This window comes from Aquila chrysaetos, chromosome 14, assembly GCF_900496995.4.
Source record: "Aquila chrysaetos chrysaetos chromosome 14, bAquChr1.4, whole genome shotgun sequence".
Lineage (NCBI taxonomy): Eukaryota > Metazoa > Chordata > Aves > Accipitriformes > Accipitridae > Aquila > Aquila chrysaetos.
Window position 1 is genome coordinate 24,016,842 of NC_044017.1, and position 21,355 is coordinate 24,038,196.

Here is a 21,355-nt window from a genome sequence, read left to right on the forward strand (position 1 = left end):
TAGTTTACTAGTTAGCAGGCATTTCAAGTTTCAGTTCTGGTCCAATATTTGAAGAACCTTGTGTTTAGGGAAGAGAGTTCAGCTCTTTAATAAGGTAGTATGACATGGTACATGTCTTTGTATTGGTCCAGTGATTAGACACCATATCATCCAGTAATTCGGAAGAGGCCAGAAGAGTTGTTCACATATGGGAAGCAGAGCTTTTAGCAACTTTTCTTTCAGCAGGAAGCCCAGTAAAGGTGGCACAATCATCCTGGCTACAGGAGTTTCAAAGTTGTGTGTAGAAAGAATTGGTGAAGTCAGAGACAATCTATACATCTTTAACATAACTGTATAAAATTCTTTTTTCAGTGGGAGACCGTGGCATCAACCATGTGATTGAGTCCAATACACAGTCCTTCAAGCTGTGTAAGCCTAAGTTATGCACTAGTTTTCCATAGCTATATGACCTATGTTCCTTATAGGGCACAAAAACTGTCAGAGGAAAAGTGGACAACCCTAAAAATAAAGTCCAAAGTAAAAAGCAGCTCTATGTTTTAGAACTCTTTGGAACTAGAATGTTTTAGTTATCATTGGTCCTGGCTCCCTGGCTGTCCCTCCAGTTCCTTCCTCTGGAAGTTACAGTGAACATACCTGTAGTGTAAATCCCAGAGAGTAGCTGACCCCATGTTCTGCTCTCTGTGCAATGATGTCTGTGAAGCATTTCATGGTGATAAATGGGCAGCTTGACAAAGGGAGAAATAAACAAGATAGATACATTTGCTTCCTTATGATGTTAAAAAGACAAAACAAAATAAAAAACAGCACAAAAGAAGAAACACCAGGGGAAAAAACCCAACTCATTTCTATTGTCCTAATTGTGAAGGTTACAGTGAGCCTCTTTAAATTTAAATTCATGTCTTGCAGTACTTTAGACATAGTCATTTGGAAAACCGCTTTGCATTGTTTAGTGCCACCTGAAATGTAAAGCCTATTTATCCAGACATTGCCTTTCCACATGCCATGTAGTTGAACACACTTTAAATGCCAGAATTTAGATCTTGACAGAAGACTTGTTTTGTTCTTTGAGCATTCCTATTAGTTCTCCTTTCTGCTCTTCCAATTCTGTTAAAATGATTGTATAGTTCTTCATATCCAAGGAAGTCAATGAGTTTAAAACATTCTCCTGTTTTTTGCCTGCCTTCTAAATGCGACAAATCTATTTAACTGGGACAACAGGGTGGACATTTCCAGAACAAATACAGTTGTTCACACAAGGATATCTATATTCTCAGAAAGAGAGCTCCTCTTTGGAGATTTGCGTGAATTAAAAATGTCTGTACAAATATTATTTTCCAACTGAAACAAAGATTACATTCTGCATAGTCAAATCAGGAGTGGCATTTTGCAAAAACATTGTGAGTCTTTCTTATTTCAATTTGTGTCTACATAAAGCAAGCAAATCTGCAGTGAACAAGCACCAAGGAAGTGTTGGCAAGGACAGAATGATAACTCCTGCTTACACACATAAGCAAACTTCCACATCATGATGTATGCCGATCAAATCATCATATTTGGCGAGGGAGCAATGTTTCATATACTTGAACTTCATGTTTTTGAAGAAATGTTTTAGCAGCCAGTCACATTGTTTATCTCGTTTCCTAGCTGATTCTATGTGACTGAAAATATTCCATACAGGCTAAAAGGTCATAAGAAAAAAAGAAAGGGAAGGGTGTGCTGGTTTTGTCTGGGATATAGTTAATTTTCATCATAGTAGCTAGTATGGGACTATGTTTTGGATTCATGCTGGAAAATGTTGATAATTCAGGGATGTTTTTGTTACTGCTGAGCAGTGCTTACCCAGAGCCAAGGCCTTTTCTGCTTCTCACCCTGCCCCACGGGCAAGTAGGCTGGGGGGCCACAAGGAGTTGGGAGGGGACACAGCCGGGACAGCTGACCCCAACTGGCCCAAGGGATATTCCAGACCATATGACATCATGCTCAGCAGTAAAAGTAGGGAGAAGGTTGGCAGGGGGGCCACTGCTCTGTGACTGGATGGGCATTGGTCAGATGGTAGTGAGCAGTGGTTTTAATTTGCATCACTTGTCTCTCTTGGGTTTTATTTCTCTCTCTGTTTTATTTTCCTTTTCATTACATTTTTTAAATTTTATTTTATTTCAATTGTTAAGCTGTTTTTATCTCAACGCACAACTTTTCTCATTTTTATTCTTCTGATTATCTTCCCCCCCAACCCACTGAGAGGGAGTGAGCAGTGGCTGTGTGGTGCTTAGCTGCCAGCTGGGGTTAAACCACAATGAAGAGAAGGGAAAGAAAGGAAAGAATGAATTCAAAGAACATTTCAACAATATTAAAGTCGTGCATGATCCATCAGTGGGATAAAAGGTTTCTTACAGTGCCAAAAAATGCGATGTATTTTTGGTGTTAATTATTTTAGGCAATGGTATAAACTGCTATGAGTTCCATAAAAAAATCTAGGAAGGACACTTAATGAGTTTTGTTTATGTGTTAGTACCTCCATATATTTTCTCAAATATATGAATATAAAGCCTAAAATAAGGTACAAGAGACTTTTTAAAAACTACAAAAAGGTAGGTCAGGCAATTCTTCTTCACTGAAAGTCACCAGACGATAACTGAGTAGTTTTCTAATCACAGTAAAAAATGAATGGACAAGATATGAGCAAAATCTAATCTATACCCTTTGGTATCTAGAGACTGATGTGTTGTGTAAAATTAATGTGCACATTATAACCAATAAAATCTCAGTGTAAAATGCATAGAGTATCAGTTTTCTTACCAGAAGGTCTCACTCAAGTGCTTTTTACATCCTCTCTGTACATCCTACGTCTGTAACTAGTTTCCCAACTTTCTGTTTTCCATAGGAGTGAAGACAATTCTTTCCTCCAGTTGCAACCCACCCTCACCTTTAGCTGTTCTACAGCCTGCTGGGTTGAACATGGTTTTGCAGGTGGGAAGGTTGACTTTTACTCTCCACATCAGCAGGGCAATAACATATACATACTGCCTTTTGCACTTTATAGCATTCTAATCAGTAGACTGCTCTGCAAAATGTAGGGAGCAGCTACATTGGTCATTCAGCAGCAACCTCCTTTCTTTAACGGTATCTCCTACTCAGTGAAGTTATGTCGCTGTCTTTTTTCAGGCCTGAGCATTGACCTGCAATTAGCTCACTTAATTGCCCTAGTTAAGACACTTCAAAGCAATTCTGCTGTGCAAAACAGTTAGTCCTAAGCAGCACGGCCTATTACAAAGTAGCCATAGAATCATAGAATTGTTTGGATTGGAAGGCACCTTTAAAGATCATTTGGTCCAACTTCCCTGCCATGTGCTGGGACATCTTTCACTAGGTCAGGTTGCTCAGAGCCCCATCCAGCCTGACCTTGAATGTTTCCAAGGATGGGGTATCCGCAACTTGTTTGGATAACCTGTTCCAGTGTCTCACCACACTCATAAAAAAAATTTCTTCCTTATCCAATGTAAATCTACCCTCTTTCAGTTTAAAACCATTGTCCCTTGCCCTGTCACTGCAGGCCCTGGCAAAAGTCTTTGTCTTTCTTACAAGCCCCCTTTAAGTATTGAAATGCCTGGAACCTTCTCTTCTCCAGGCTGAACAACCCCAACTCTCTCAGCCTTTCTGCATAAAAGAGGTGTTCCAGACCTCTGATCATTTTGGTGGCCATTGTCTTGTTTCTGGCTCTCTCTGATCTAGCAGTATCAGGCATAGCCTTAGATTCTTGTCTAGCATGGACTCTGAGATTTACTGTCACAGGAACCTAAAAAATGTAGGTTGGAAGAAATCCCTGGATACCTTTTAGTTCAATGTCCTGCTCAAAACACAGTTAGTGGCAGGGGCTGATCTGGTCATTCAGGATTTTGCCTAGTCATAACGTAAAATTCTGAGAGATGGAGATTCCACTTCTTTTCTGGGCAGACCATTCCAGTGTTTGCTGACATTACTGTGAAGAATTTGTTTTCTTTATGATAATTCCTTGCTCCGGTTTGAGACTGTTGCCTTTTACCTTTTCATTGTGTCCTTTTCACATCTTCCTTTTATTGTGCTGTTCATGCAGATGTGCAGTTCAGCTCTGTCCAGCCACTGTTAAAGTCAGTCAGGAGCTCTTCATTCAGAGACAGGTATATTCTGCATTTCTTGTGTCAGCTTTGAATGGCTGTAAGTCTTCACTAATTTTCTAGGGAGCTTAGTTTGAACCATTCTCTGATTCACAATTCTGGATCCTGCCTGTGGCTTTCAGCCTCAGAGAAATCTGGTTAATTAGTATTTTTTAACGGATCTAAAATTGTAAAATACGAATTAAACTATGTGTATTTGAAAAGGGAAGAAGAATCATTGTAGCAGAGACAAGGTGGTGGAAAAGAAAAACAGTTCTGTGCACAGATTATGACCTGATATAAATTCAGTGACATAATTGCAAGAACATTTGATAACCTCAGAGTTCACTTTGGTAAGTGGATGCTAAAAGGTCCAAGAGCATACAGTAGGCCAAATTTCACTTTAAGTACATTTGCAAAGTTACTGCTTTATGTGCAATTCTGGATATCACTAATACATACACAAAACCACAAACTAATCTCTGTTGCTACATTTTTCTCCATTAACATAAATTTTAGGGAAAACTCACTCTAAATGCAGAATACAAAAGAAAGAAAGAAAGAAAGGAAGGAAGAAAGAAAGAAAGAAGAGAGCAAGTGAGCAAGAGAGCAAGAAAGAAAGAAAGAAAGAAAACTAATAATATCTGGTACTGTAAATCAACAATACCTCAAGAATGTCATGAAACAACTTTATAAAAATATACTATAAGCTGTTCATAACATCCAACTGATTTCAGTATTTTTTTAAGTCAAACATCTCCAGAAAAAAACCCTGACATATTTTTCAAAATATTTTTTCCAAGAGCTGTAATAACTATAACTATTTCCTGTCCACCATTCTTTTGCAATAGAAAAATACGGCATTTATTTTATTTATTTGTCCCTGAAAATCAATGGTTCCATATACGAATAACCCATTTTCATAGGCAGTAACTTTTATAATCTTTTTGAATATGCTGGCCCTTGGTTATAGTTGCAGCAAAATAAACCGAGAATAAGTAATATCTCAAAGAAACACCTGCCTGTACATATTAACATATTAGTTCCTAGTTTGCTGCAACAAGAATAAAGTTTGACTGATATAATTTTTTGTTTGCCCATACTTCATGATTATGAAGGTTTTTCTGTGTACTGATACAGACTTTTTGTATAATATAATACACAGAAAGGTTGCAGTAATGCTTGGATGACTTCTTAAATTTTGAATCACTATGAAAATAAGACATAAAAGTGTATTTTGGCAACTATATACTGGAAAGTAAATCCAACATTTCTATTTTCCGGATTAAAAAACACCCCTGATAATTATGCCAATTGTATCTTATTTGATGCAGAATAACAAACAATAAGAAACACATTTTAGGCAAATGTAATAATTTTATAAATAAAAAGTAAAATGACAGAACATAAATGAAACCCTTTTTTTAATGTTCACAGTGGATAGATTTTAGTAAGTTGCGTCTAAAAATCAATGGCTAAAGAGGACTAGTCTTACAAGTAAAAAAGAGATACATAATGCTGCTAGTATGTCAGGCTTTTTTTCAGTAAATTTAACATGAAAACTCTTCTAGTCAATGATTGCAAGTATTTTCAAGTGATATTTTCAGTAGTGTAAAAGGTCAAATTATTCTCTAAATAATACTCATAACACTTTAAAACTGAGAGCTCTTTATAAAGGTGGGAAAGTAGATTGAAGACTTTTTTACACAGCATCCTAATATGTAAGTTAGTAGTAAGTCTTGTACGATTACAAAAACACAGAGTCTATTCAAGAGCAATGAGATGATATATGCTTTTCCACTTTATTATTACAATGAAATCTCTAGAATATAGACTTTCAGTCTAAGCTAATGTACTTATCCTATTCTAAAATACGTCACTAAGGTAAATAATTTTCTAGAGAGACCTATTTATGTTGACCAGAGAAGGACTTTTTTTTTAAAAATCCACCAACCAGCTCTACTGCACATACCCAAATTTTGAGGAGCTAAAGTTTACTCAAATTAATCCTATCTTCAGGATCTAAATAATAATAAATAGCTTTATTCAGACAAGTGTATTGTGCAAGAATAAGTTGAGATTTTTTTCATCTTTCTACCTCTTAAGCATATGCTTACCCTTGAAACTATGTAACATATTGTTAAATTTTCAGGTACATGGTAAAATCAATGCAAAATTTCTGATTTTAAACCATTCTTATTTCATAAACCATTTTTCTGGTATTTTTTACAGTCCATGGAAAGGAAGTCATTAAGGGATAGTCTGTTAGAAGTGTAGGAGTAACAATATAAATGTTTGCATCAGTGCCACCATGAATGAGGTTTGGTAGCCTCCTCCCATCCCCAAAAGCCAGATCTGTAAAATACTAACAGATTTTGTAAAATAGATTTTATATAACAGATTTTGTATTAATATTTGAGAGCAAAAAGGTAAGAAACTAGGAAAAAAATATATCCAGCTGTGATAAAGTAGCTATATAGAAAAGAGCTCATAAGTGCAGTTATTCATGTGATTAGAGTTTAATGAAGTCAATTGTAATAGCATAAAATGGTGTTGCTGTTTAGAGTAAGTCTGCAATTAGTCATTATACTCTGATTGAAAGTTGAATATTGTAGGAACTGGAAGAGTAAACACATTAATTTTGTTGGTTTGAACTTTGTGAATTTACAAGTCTGTGCACTTTAAGGGAGGAAATATCATGGCTGCACACCCACAAAGGAGTTCAAAGAGACAATGGCAGGAGGCGGAGCCCAACTGAAAAGGAGGCTGAGGGGCGACCTCATTGATCTCCACATCTTCCTGAGGAGGGGAAGCGGAGAGGGAGCTGCTGAGATCTTCTCCCTGGGATCCAGTGACAGGACACATGGGAATGGTTCAAAGCTGTGCCAGGGGAGGTTTAGACTGGGCATTAGGAAGCATTTCTTTACCATGAGGGTGGTCAAACAGTGAAACAGGCTTCCTAGAGAGGTGGTCGATGCCCCAAGCCTGTCAATGTTTAAGAGGCATTTGGACAATGCTCTTAACAACATGCTTTAACTTTTGGTCAGCCCTGAACTGGTCAGGCAGTTGGTCTAGATGATCATTGTAGGTGTCTTCCAACTGAAATTTCTATTCTATTCTATTCTATTCTATTCTATTCTGAATAATGTCCTCATGGGACTTCTTGCAGGCCCATCATCACAGGACAGTGGTTGACCCATCTACAACCTGGATCCACAAGCCCAGAGGAGCACAGGGGTGCACAATGGCAGGCAGGACCCCATATGAAGGACTCCAGAGGAACAAACATCTTGTCTAGTCCCCTTCCAGGGCTGGCCTAGTAGAGCCATCAGCCCCACTGTCCAGGTGTGAAACCCATCAAGATGAATTATTAGGAGCATCTCTCTGGCGCACCTTTCAGACTAAGGGGGTTACTGCATAGGGGAAGAGCAGGATTGCAGAGGATTTACTATGGGAAGTTTAAGGGAAGAACCAAAAATGGGAAGAGGGTAGTGGTTCTGTGATTTTGGGAGGAACTAGTGTGGGAAAATGGAGGGATAGGGGGAAAAAAGGGCTGATCACATGTAGACAGTTGGCTGGTCAGAACACTTGTCTGACCATGCCCTGTGCCCGACCAGCACAGTCTGTCCTATCTTCCTACTAACTTGCCTTCTAACTCTTTCCTGAGTGAGGCACTCTCTCTTCTGTGTGCATCTGTGCACGTAAGGAGGAGGGAGTGCAGCAACTGGAGTCAGACTACGGGCTGGAGGGCCCATGTGTCCATGGTGCCAGCAACTGGAGTGAGTGCTGGTGTGTGAGGGAGTGTGTGATCACTAAGGAAGATGAAGCTGGATGAGATGGTGAATAGGTAAAGTGACATGGGAGCCAAGGGTTGACTGGTTTTCTGAGGGCCAGCCTTACTAAAACCCAGAAAAACTACATCCACCACCTTCCCTTCATTCACTAGGCAGGTGACCTTATCATAGAAGGATATCAAATTAGTTAAATAGGACTTTCCTTTTGTGAACCCATGATGACTGTGCCTGATGATTGCATTATTCTTTAAATGTCTTTCAATAATACCCTGTATAATCTTCTCCATAATTTTTCCAGGAACTGAGGTTAGACTAACAGGTCTGTAGTTCCCTGGCTCTTCCCTCACACCCTTTTTGTAAACTGGAATAACATTGGCAAGCTTCCAGTCAGCAGGGACCTCCCCAGACTCCCAAGACCTTTGGTAGATGATTGAGAGGGCTTCTGCCATAACATCTGCTAGCTCCTTCAGTACTCTGGGATGGATTCCATCAGGCCCTATGGACTTGGGAAGATTCAACTCATACAACTGCTCCCTTACAATTTCAGTGTCCACAAATGGAAAGCCACTGTTCCCACACTCATGGTCCTCTGACTCAGGGGACCAGGCAGCCCAAAGTCTATCAGTATTATTAAAGACTGAGGCAAAAAAACCATTGAATGCCTCTGCTTTTTCTTCATCCCTATTAGTCAGATGACCATCTTTAACAAGTATCAGTCCAATGTTTTCTTTAGGTCTCCATTGCTATTAATGTACTTATAAAAGCCCTTCTTGTTATCTGACACAACACTGGCCAGTTTCAACTCTAATTGAGCTTTGGCCTTCTGTATCTTCTTCCTGCATATCTGACCAACAGCTCTGTAATGTTCCCGTAAAGCCTGACCTCACTTCCAGAGATCATATAATTTCTTTTTCTGCTTGAGCTCAACAAGGAGTTCCCTGTTCACCCAAGCTGCACTTCTGCCCCGCTTGCTCGACTTATGACACAGTGGAACTGCCTGTTCCTGTGCTTCTATAAGGTGGTTCTTAAAGACTGACCTACAGTCGTGGACTCCTGAGCCCTCAAAAGCAGATTCCCAGTGTACTCTGCTAAATAGCTCCTTGAATATCTTAAAGTTTGCTCTCCTGAAGTCCAGGGTAGCAACTCTGCTGTCCTTTATTCTCATTACACTGAATATTTTAAACTCAACCATTTCATGGTCACTGTGGCCAAGACAGCCACCTACCATCACATCTCCCACAAGTCCTTCTCTATTCATAAATAGTAAGTCTAGGAGGGCATCTTTCCTAGTTGGATCATCGAGTACTTGTGACAAAAAGTTATCTCCTACAAACATGAAGAATTTCCAAGACCTTCTTGTCATAGCAGTATGATATTCCCAGCTGATGTCTGGGAAGTTGAAATCTCCCATAAGGACAAGGACTACCGATCCAGAAATTTCTCCTAATTACCTATCGAATAACTCATCAGTGCTTACCTCGTGGCTGGGTGATAGGTGGTAGACACCCACTACAACATCTCCTTTGTTTTCCATCCCCCTACTCCCCACCCAGAGACTCTCAACCACACCACCACTAACTGTAAGGGCTGTGCAATCAAACCTTTCCCTTACGTATAGTGCGGCACTTCCACCTCACCTGCCCTGCCTATCCATCCTGAAAAGCCTGTAGCCCTCCATCCCAGCACTCCACTCATGGGACTCATTCCACCAAGTCTCACTAATACCAATGATATCATAGTTTTCGGAAGCAACTAACACTTCCAGTTCATCCTGTTTGTTTCTCATACTGCATGTGTTGGTGTACAAGCATTTCAGACACCGTTCTGAGCCCTCCGTGTTCCCAGGAGCAGTGTAAATGTTCCCACTAGCATTGCCACCCTCAGGCAATGCCATGCCAAACCTTCCCTTACCTACTGCAATCCTGATGCTGGGGGGTGTATGTGTGTGGGTGGGTGTGTGCTTTTAACAGCTTAAACCCAGACAGGATTTAGTGAGAACCGAAGAAGGTGAGAACCAAAGAAAGATTTAGGTACATGTAAGAAGCAATGACTCAATGTTTCTGTGCCCAGTGATCTGAATGTCTTCCATATTCCACTGCTTGACACTGAGGATGCTGGTATGGCAGATAAAACCAGTTAGTTAAATCAAAGAACACTCCAAATATTCTAAGTAAAGCTCAGATTAGAAAACTTGAAAACCCAAAAATGCTAGTCACAGGGACTAAGTGAGCTCTTGGTCTGTTTTGGAACTTCCGCTTGTAAATTGGGGTTGCAAAGGACGTGCTTTCTTCTTTCAGAATCCGTAGTCTGGAACACACCATTGAAAGTAAATTATATTAATCACCATTTTTATTACACACTACTTCTCAAAGCATTTGCACATGGAACAAGAAGTAATCATCAAATTACTGCCCTTTGGAGATTAAAAATACATCTTTCTGCAACAGCCAGAGAAGCAGAAACAGATTTCATACAAAAAGTTCTGCTTTGGACTGTCTTTTTTTTCTGACAAAAATTTTTACTTAAATGATTTTTTACTATGCTTTTAAATTTTAATTGCACTAAATAATATTTCTGTATATTTCTACTGAATGTTTAAAATCCAGTGGAAAGTTGTATGATATATATTGAGATTATAATGACAAAGATAGAGAAATGTGAATTTTTGAAAGAGCATGTACTCCTTTATATATTCATAATGCTTTTTTGTACTGACAAAAGGAAAGAGGAGGAACAAATACATCCATACTAACAGTTTTAAACTTTCCATATATAGATAATGTAGTTTGCCAGAGATCACATTGGAAACTCACCCATTCAGAAGTGCAATTTCACTTAGTTTACTTATTATTGCACGTGAGCAAAAACTGGTTGGCTAAATACATTGTCACAATCTGGAATCTTTTAACAAACAGATACAGAAATTAGGTAACTAAGAAACCATATATTTATCAGGGGGTTTCTTCAGCTTTATCCTGCAGCCTTTGCTGCTCTATCCGCTTTCCAGTGACTGATACACAGACAAGTCATGTTCATAAGTGGTACATAGGAATTCTCTTATCTACAATAAATTATGCAATGTTCATTTTGAAAGGTTAAGAAAGTTTGGTTTTGCTACAGAAGACCTTCTATTTTGGTTGTCCCAAGCTTAAAATCTGGGACAGAGGTCCAACCGTAACCCATGAACCCTCCCCAAAGCAAACTTTTTCCATCTTTATAAGTTTAATCATTAAGCATCAAAAGTATCTCATCATGAATGCATAGACCAATTCAATTATTTTCCGTAAGGACAATAGATAGACTGTAGGGTTTCCCCCTTCCTCCCCCCTGCAATGGAGTGTAGAAGAGTTATTTTCTCCCCAAAAAACTATCAAGAGAGCAGAAAGGGTAAATAAGCTGAGACTCAAATACATATCTATGTTAATGATATGAATATCAAAGTCATTTTTTCAAGCTCTGTCAAAGGTACAATTTTAACTAATCTATTTTCAACTATGTTATTAAACATTGTGGAAAATGATACTATAATATGAAGATGAATTTTCCTATGCACTTCAGTTTATACACTGTCTTATTCCATTAACTTCAGAAAGGAGACTTGTTACTAGTGGAAGATATCTGATGATACTTGATACAAAAGCAGAAAATCAATTACCAGTTTAAGAAAAAAGTGTCCATATCTGTATGGTGAACATTTCCATCAAGGTTTGACTATAAACAATATAAAATAAAGATTATATGCTTTCCCTGAAACACGGAGGAGAGCAACATAGTCTATAAAGCATTTACATAATTAAATACTAAGCCTATATCAAAATTAAAAGTTTAACTTATCCTGAGAAAAGTAAGTAATTTCCAAGCTGAAGATGCCTTTCCATCCTTAGCTTAACCTCATGTTGTTTTCATGCAATGTTTTGTGACAGTGGATGAAATAAAATATTCTGTACTGCTTTATATCCAATCCTAGGAAGATATTTTTAGTACTGGGCATAAGGGTGCAATCAGAAGACAAAGAAAGCTACAGCCATTTTGTTCTCTTCAGTTCAGAAATACATTGATCAGGAAAGTCATTGCTGAACTTGATTTCAGCTAAGGAATTAACTGGTCTCCTGTAGCAAAGTATAAGCCATTTTCAAGTACCATTCAGCCTGGTTATACTCTCCCCTTTCACCAAGACCTGGGCTTCCTCTCTTTTCCCCCAAACTATAAGCATTTTTTCCATTAAGATCTTGGAGAAGCTTATTGGAGAGAATGAGCAGCTATAAATCTCTGCTGTGGATTTCTCTCTTTACCTGCAGGATGATTTCCTGGCAAATTAAATTGAGATTTCTGTCTCAAGGAGTGACCAACAACTTAATATATGGCAGATGAAGTATAGAAGTCCCACTTTCAGAATCAGTGAATCAGGACATGCTCAAAACTAGCAAGAGGTACAATACACTACTTCTCCACTCACCTCTTATGCAACAGGTGTTTATATTTCAGTGTAAAAGAAATTTCTCATCAGTAACCATTAATTCATATTTGATGGATGGATAAACCCCTTTGGTTTATATTCATATCGCATTTGAGTCGGAATCCTTGTACCTTTCTATCTCAAAGGCAACTAAAGAGTACTAAAGATACTGGATGTCTACAACAAGTTTAAATATCTTTCTCTCAGGAAACTGCCAGCACAGTCATCTAAACCATAGGAAACAATTAAGAGCTTACATTTTCACTTTCTTTTTTATACTTCCTACAAGTTGCAAAGAGCAGCAAACTGAAGATCTATTAAGTTCAAAATATTGCATTTCCTTGTAAACTGTGTTTGCATGCTTCTATGTAAATGGTAAAAATAACTGTGTGTGACTGGAAATTCATCCCAAAGGATACTGTACTTCAAAACAGGTTGTTGGTGCAAACAAAAGCTTCTTAAAAGCAGATCTCCTCAGTGACTAGGAAGAGTCTGGAACAGCATGTCTTAAAAGATGTACTGATGTGTAAGAGGACACACATTAGCAGTGAAATATGAAGAAGAAAAGAAGAGCTTAGCTTCATTCTGACCAGAGAATTTTGATCAAAGGATTTTGAACAATGTAGTGAATGCAAATGGAGTGAGCCATGCCTCTATCTGGGACATTGTGCAGTGCATCTGCCTTGCTGCTGATGAGATTTCTGCCTAATAAGGGAGAGCCAGTGCATCAAGTGCAGCAGCGTTATATTGTAAAGAATAGGCTACAGACCTGCAGACCTTCTTATATCAGGTAGCAAAATTAAATTGAGAAAACGTTAATACTGCTCTGATATCAAGAGTTGGTGTCCTCTGCAATATTTAGTACAAATCATTGTACTTTAGATATGCCACTCTAATTCATTCAAGTAAGGGTGACTGTGTTGCAAACTACACGCTGGGTATGCAGGATTTGCAAAGTAAATTAATATGCAGTTGATTAAATTTATAGCAAGAGCTGGTGCTCCTCCACTGGCATTTTGGCCCAAGTAGCAATAGGCTATAGTCCAAGAAAGAGAGTTGTTTTATGAACAAGGCAGCATGGAAAAGCATTAAGACTGCAGCATCATAACTGTTGTTTAGAGTTTTGGGAAAAATTAAGTGTGGATCTAGAAGGAGACTTCAGTGAGATTCTGCTGTGGCTTTGCATGCTTCACAGAGCACAGTATTGACTTTTCTGTGCTCTACACTATCTGATGACAGCAAAGTACAGTAGGAAAATCTAAGCCCTGAAATCTATGCCTTATGTCAGGGCCTTGAGTGTGCAAATAATCCTTAATGGCTCTTACCAGACTCACATGAAGCCTTCCCCCACTCTGTGGGCCCAAAGGCACTGCTTCAGGTCTGCCCTGGTCCATCAGCCCCTTCCTCAGCTATGTTGGAGGAGTGCCAGTCTCCAGCTCAGCTCCATGCCCCTGCCTGGCCATGGAGGCCCATCATCCCGATCCCAACCCATGGACTGACTGTCAGCTTTGGCCTTGGTCCTGCCTCATCACTGGGGACCTGTTCAGTGATCACTAGTCCTGATTCTAACACTGACCTACAAGCTAACTTCCGAGCCTCATCCTCTGACCTGCCTCATCACTGTGATACTGATCCAGCCTGCTTGTTGAACCTGTCTACGATTTCCAGGTCTGCTCTACTTACCTTGCTGGGTACTGTGGGCCAGGCCCTGGCCAAAAATGCCCTGAAATTTCCTCCTTGGCCATGGGTCAACTTCCCTCGGGGAGCAGAGCCATGACAGATTAGGTCAAGAGGTTTTGCACATTGCTATATGACAATTTGCTGGGACGTTTCCAAAGTCCAGTTCTATATGTTATATAATTCTGTTTCATAGTGATTTTTTTTTTTTTAAATGCATAGCATAAGAATATGAGTAAATAGACCTTCAGAGAGCATTGTGGATAATTACTACAACCAGGATGCCAAGAATTTTTATTCAACATTCGCTGTTTTCCTGCACTTTAAAATAATTTTTCATAAAAATGATTTTTTGAGCTGAAATGCTCTGTTCTTGATGTCTGCCTAACAATCCTGATTTACAAGGCAAACAAATAAACAAAAAAAAAAAGATTAAGCACATTAAAGTGCAGAACAGGGAGACAAAACCCCACATCTTTTGAACTGTAAAAATGTTCAAAACATGTCTGTTACTGTGAAATCCACTCTTCTCACCTTCACTTTTTTTCCCCCAAAGGAAATTATATTTGTATAGTATTGAATTTCTGGAGCACTGATAAAAAGAAGCTGTTTAAGACAGCACAAAAGAACTTGAGCAACAGGTACTGCTATTACACATGCCATTTTCTTAATGTTTTTCTTCATTACTTCACAACATTTTGGCACAAGATCATAACCTTATCACTTGCTCCTTAAAAGTTAAATATGCAATAATTTATATGGAATTATAACTAGAAAGAAAAAAAAGAAAGTTTCCAGAACATTAGTAAACTTATTATGTGCTGCCCCAACAAATATTGTTGATCTGTCAGCCAAATTTGGCCAAGAACAGAAATATAATTTCTTTCACCTATACTGAAATATTTACTGCTTATGTTAGATACTGGTATAACTCCAATTCTGGGTAGTTGAGGTGAGATTTCACTCTGATCAAGATGAAGTTGTTAAACATAGGGACAGTGGAACTGCCTTTTGTTAACCTTCCAGGTAATAAAAGTTAAATAACCTTCTACTGGGCTAATCACCTTCTCCTAAGAGGTAGTCTCTGCATGGAAAAAGTGGAGGCTTCTGTCTAGTGTCAGACCTATCCAAAAAGTTGAAGTAATTACAATTTTAATTTGTCAAAATGTCACCCAAAACTGGGAGAAGTTCTATAGTTTAATTATGTTCCTGCTATTTTACTGTAAGGACTTTTTATCCATTAATTTATGAGTCACTGGTAACTTCACTGCAATGAATATAACTAATTCTGTAAAATGACTTTGAAGATGGTATACACAATGTGCAGCCTATTTAAAAGACAAAGTTAATAAAAATCTCCCCAAACTCAAAATTCTGAACTTTATAGTGCTGTTAATTAAGGGGAAAAAATAATCACTTGTGGGGCATTATTCATTATGATATATAAATATGTAAATGTAGTGACATGTAGGTCATGTTTCTTAAAGGTGAGTTTCAAATTTGTTTGCATGGATGCCATGGAATGATTTAACAGTTTAGAATGAAAACTACTGCATCTGAGCTGAAGAATTTAGATTGTATAATAGTTTCGTTGTCATTCAACCAGTCATGGTTACTGCTCACAATGTATTCATATGGCATACATTTTCTGCCAGCCGAAGATAGCAAAATGAGCATCACCTTTTGATGCAACACCTGCACCGCCATGAGTGCAATTCCCAGCTAAGATACTCTGTCAGGAGAATGGGACAGTTCTTTGTAAAAAATTAATCACTGGACACTGCCCATTTACCAGTTAGATATAACCATCCCCAGGCTCAGTCAACCATGTAAAGTAGTATATAAGATAGCATGTAAGATTGCAAATCTTTTGACTGAACAAGACTCTTATTGTGTCCTACAAAATAACAGACCCCTGTTATGCAATTTTTTTTACATCACTACAGAAAAATTCCACCAAGTTTGACACTGAAGAGTAGAATTCATAATGGGTTGCAGAGACAAAAGGAAAAAAAAACAACTACAAACCAAAACCAACCAACCAAAACAAAATGAGAGAATCCTCAGACAGCTGATAAAAATATGAAACTTCAGGAAAATATATTGTTACAAAATCTGTCTCTGTCTAGGTTTAGTTTTGGATTTAGTGAATTTACTGGTTCTTCATCAGCTTGTAGGATTTCTTCCTATTCCTAAAGAGATGTGTCTCTTAACTATCACAAGAGTCTGAAGGGTTTAGACCCACAACTAACAGAAAGTTGAATACAGATATAAAAAGTCCTTCCAGCACCTGAGTGTTCAGTGAGTGAAGAGAAATGCCAGCAAAGGACTATAGGCCAACAAATATCACACTCATATGAAAAAGTGGAGACTTATAGTCCAACTCCAGACGTGTATTGTTCATGCAGATGCACAGTGAATTCAGTATTCTTTATGGACTAACTCAGTGGCCTGTCTTGGAGGGTTCTTTCTCCTTCAAATAATATCCTTTGGCAAATTCTTGGGCAGTCTGTAGAAAATCAGGTGCTAGCTTTGACCCCAAAAATTTCAAGTTCTGTTGGGAGTCCAGTCACCCAGGGTTTTTGCACTTTCCTACTCTATCTTGCATTTTTAGTCACTCAGAAACAAAAATCTAAACTTCTTCAGTAGAGGTAGTTCACAAAAAGGATCCTGGAATTAATTTGATAGGATCTACTTAAGCCTGAAGTCAATAGTTAATTTTCCCCTCAGCACAGGATTTTTCTCCAGGGAGGAATGATACCTGGTTTAGACTTAAATGATCAAGAAGACATGAACTTACCTTCTTCTAGGAAGCTATCTTACTGCCTAACTATGTTCTTTGTCAGGAATCATATCTTAAGCTCAATTCACTCCTTCTGCAGAGTCTGTTCTTGACCATAAAAATGTCCTGTTTACCTCTCATATGTTCCAAATAAAAGACACACTTGAGATAAAATTCCCTACTTCCCACCACCCATCACCCTTCCCCTGGCAAAAGTATAAAGCTCCATTTTTTTCTCATGAGGTAAAAGATTTTCAGGAGATGTAAACATATACATATATATATTCAATCCATGTGTGTTTTTGAAAGCTCTGAGTGGTGACTTATTGGATAAGATGCTGTCTTCAAATACCAGAGTGAAATGTCAGACCTACTAAGGTGCCTAAGTGGCCTTTTCTTAAACTTTTGAGTGCTCATCAGCTTGTACAGATTGAAAAAAAGAATCTGAAGTAAAAAGATAAACATTAAGTTATTTTTGTCTAAGAGTTCTTTTCATATTTCATTTTCTACAGAAGACATTAAACTTTGAGATTAATTCAATAATTGGTTTTGCTTTAACTGTAATTTTTGTCTTTCCTTTTTTTTTTCTTTGTACTCTTGGTTTTTCTACTTGTATTGCAATGTCAGTCATTACACAGTGACATAATATGTTACATGAATTAAGAGCTGGTTAACAAACAAACCTCAGAAAATGGTAAACATTGAATTCCTGGAAGGATGTACCATGATCAGGATTAGACTTGGTGTTACTCTGTTACTCAGTATTTCTAACAAGTCTGGTGAGTGACTTGCAGCTGATAAAATTTGAGAATGATACAAACTTGCCAGTATGGTAAATAAACCTGTGTTTGGCTGGCACTTTCTACCAGAGCTGGTCATAAAGATTATTTATTTTGAAACCAGTCAAATGGAAACAAGTAAGGGCTTGGGGTTGGGGGGGGGGGGGGGGGGGGGGGGGGGACGATGGGGGACGATGGGGATGGGGACGGGGACAATGACACTGTTTTCTTTTTTTTGGAATAATCTCCTTCATGAACCATGACATATTTACTCAGGATTATGTCTTTTTTGAAATATGTTTTACAGAACAGGAATAATACATTTCAATGATCATAATTTTCAATTTGGTCAACTACAAAAGTAGACTTGGCAAAATAAGGTATCTGGATTTTATAGGCGGACTGCAGGACTGTGTTCTGGAAAGTACTCATTCAGAAAAAATATAGGGTTCACCACGGGCAAGAGTTCAATACCAATTGACTGTAGACAGGTACACAAATCATGAATGTAGTATTAGAAGTCATAAAGAGAGTTATAAAGATTGAGATCATCTGCATATTTTATAATATTATGGGCAGTATTTTGTTGTGTACATACTGTTGTCCAATACAAATGACATTTTCATTACTAGTGAAAGTCTCCAGGTTTTGTATTGATCCAAAAATGCAGGGCTGCAGGATTTTCTGGACCTGGCTTGGCCTGAGCTGATTTTAGTTTGTTTCAGTCATTACAGAAACTGTCAAATGGTCAGGTGACTATTACCTAACTTGTTTTAGCTTAGCTCTGTAAATACTATATAATAAAGTCTAAGAAATATATGTAGTCTTTAAGTAATAACTATTGACCTTGTGTGTTAACTGTGGCTGAGATTACCCTATTAAGTAACTAGCTAATAGCTAAGGTATAGGGATACTTAAACTTTAATCATGAATGAGTGAAGAAAGAGTGTGTAAGCAGACTCTGTCAGAAAACACATATAAATAACTCCTATCAGATCTAAGACAGATGAGGAAGAAACTACCTCCACCAAGACCATACTCCTCACAACAGAGAACTCAGTACACTGACTAGGCATTGGAAACTCCCAGTTCCCATTCTTCCGGAGGAAACTCAGCTCCATTCAGTCTTAGAATTCAGGGTGCATTGGAAGAATGAGCATAATAGCAGAGAAAAGGTGTAGATAGTAGCACATTTCTGTAGAACATTTTTTGATGTATTTTTAAAGAAGTTCTATAAAAATTAGATCATCTGGGCTATGATGTTAGTATCATTGCTCCTAACAATGTGCAAACTTTTGTTGTATTTTGATTAAATTGTTAAAAAATAGATAACTTGAATAATAATCATAGAGTCATAGAATCATAGAATAGTTTAGGTTGGAAGGGACCTTAAAGATCATTCAGTTCCAAGCCCCCTGCCATGGGCAGGGACACCTTCCACTAGACGAGGTTGCTCAAAGCCCCATCCAACCTGGCCTTGAACACTGCCAGGGACGGGGCAGCCACAGCTTCTCTGGGCAACCTGTGCCAGTGCCTCACCACCCTCACAAGGAAGAGCTTCTTCCTAACATTTAATCTAAATCTGCCCTCTTTCAGTTTAAAACCATTACCCCTTGTCCTATCACTACATGCCCTTGTAAAAAGTCCCTCTCCAGCTTTCTTATAAGCCCCCTTTATATATTGAAAGGCCACTATAAGGTGTCCCTGGAGCCTTCCCTTCTCCAGGCTGAACAACCCCAACTCTCTCAGCCTGTCCTCACAGGAGAGGTGCTCCAGCCCTCTGATCATCTTTGTGGCTCTCCTCTGGACTCACTCCAACAGGTCTATGTCCTTATATAGTTAAGTCTTGTATCCACTCATGAGTTCCCGTTTGTCCACAACAAAGGATTTCACAGAAAAATAGACCGGTGAATTCCAAATTATTAAGAAAAGTTTAATCTGAAATTTTATTCCTTAGAATATCGTAAGTATGGCTTATGATCAGTCAAATCAGCCTACATTTAAAAAAATGGGACTCTTACAAAAGATGAGTTCATTTTATTAAGACATTAAAATTATTTGTATACATGTTTCAGTGATTATTTCAAATAACAAATCCATTGGAGAAATTTCTTGTCAGAGAAAGACTAGAAAGAAGGTGACATTTACCAGGTGACATACGATCAATTATTCATCCACCTTTTATTTAAACATGGAAAGTTTCACATCAAAAGATAATTATACAATTGAAAAATACATTAAGGCAGAAAGTAAAAGTTCTTAGGCAGTTAATTGAAAATTATATGTGAAGTCTTCCTTTTTCTCTTCATACTCAGATACTTTGTATGTAAATCTTGAAGAGATGTCAATATCAACATCAGCTGTGTTATTATAGTACTATGTATAAACTGTCTCACACATTTTGCAATTTGAGTTCAAGCTATGTTTATATTTGGAAGACATTCCATTCATATTAGTTGTCAGGAGTATTAACCTAACATTAATTGAATAAAAGTGCAAAAACCCCCAACCTAGAAACAAATAAAACCACCATTGTAAAGTTTAAGCTGTCATTTTTACTATAGCATGCACATCACCTCTGTAATAAAACTTCCAGAGTGCACAGATGCCGGACTTCCGATTTATTTTCACCTTCTATTCAGTTAATAATCCATAAACTCCATCCGTTACATAGCTATGTCCTCAGGCCACTTCAATGACTGTTAAAAGATTTTTTTTCCAGGCTCTTGTATGACTATAATATCCTAATAAACTTCACACACAACAGACCTAAGGTTGAAGTTAGATGCTGCACTCCTGTTTCATTCAGTGCTACATCTTTTTCAGGATCTATGTAACTGAGGTTCTTCATTAAAAGCAAGTAAGGATACCATCTACTTCTTTAGCTTTTCTTGCCTAAGAAAGATTTTTTATCTCTGTAGTCATGTCTACAACAGAGGAAAGTGCACCTGGAATTAGTGCACACTCCACCTACAGTAATGTGTGGTTATTTGGATTTGTGAGTCCGTATTTGTGAAATATTGATTATTTTTGCAGGTGAGAGCATGCTGACTCTTAAGTGAGTCCTACAGAAAGGCCTCCAGTTCAAATACTTCCACTAAACCAAAAAGCAATTGTTAGTGAATGAAAGGCAATGTTATAGCCCCTTTGTGGAGACATGGAGGGTTATGGTGGACTGAAGGAGTGTACAGAGCTAAGTAATGGGTTCTGACTCTAAGTTTTAAGGACAGATGAATCATATGCAAATAGAATTGATGGAAATTCAGATTTACACACCTGTGATAACTCTATTCTCTTAGTTCTGTGCAAGACAATTGGCAGAGCATTGAAGAGGTCTCTGGGGATGAAGCAAAAGCCTAGAGAAATTATCCCACTGCGGATCAGCCCATGTTTAAGGCATAATCCTCTTAAGAAATTTTGATGGAGGCAGAAATTGCTATGTATAGTGAGTATGATCCATCACATTGGTGTGATTCTAACACAAACTGTTATCTGATTGGTCCATTGAATAGTGATTGACTGGTCCCATTCTGAAGCTGACACAATTTAAAATGGCATGACATTGAATGTATTAGGTGGCCAATAGGTCAATATTGTCATGCCATCGTTATAAACACAGATATATCTGCCTCCTTGCCTTAACCTCTCTTAAGGCTCTTGCTTTATCTCTCACCATTGCCTTCCTCCACAAATACTAATTTTGAGATATTATCATGGATTTATACAGGGCAGCTTAG

At 38.1% G+C, this 21,355-nt stretch overlaps 1 long non-coding RNA gene across 1 annotated transcript; it reads right to left on the bottom strand.

Moving 5' to 3' along the window:
• Positions 1-3,472: 3,472 nt before the first annotated feature.
• LOC115350759 lies at positions 3,473-19,342 on the bottom strand. The gene is made up of 3 exons (XR_003926589.2): positions 19,311-19,342; positions 16,881-16,883; positions 3,473-3,604 (listed from the first exon to the last, which is right to left on the bottom strand). It is a non-coding gene; the product is annotated as an uncharacterized LOC115350759 (long non-coding RNA).
• Positions 19,343-21,355: the final 2,013 nt, after the last annotated feature.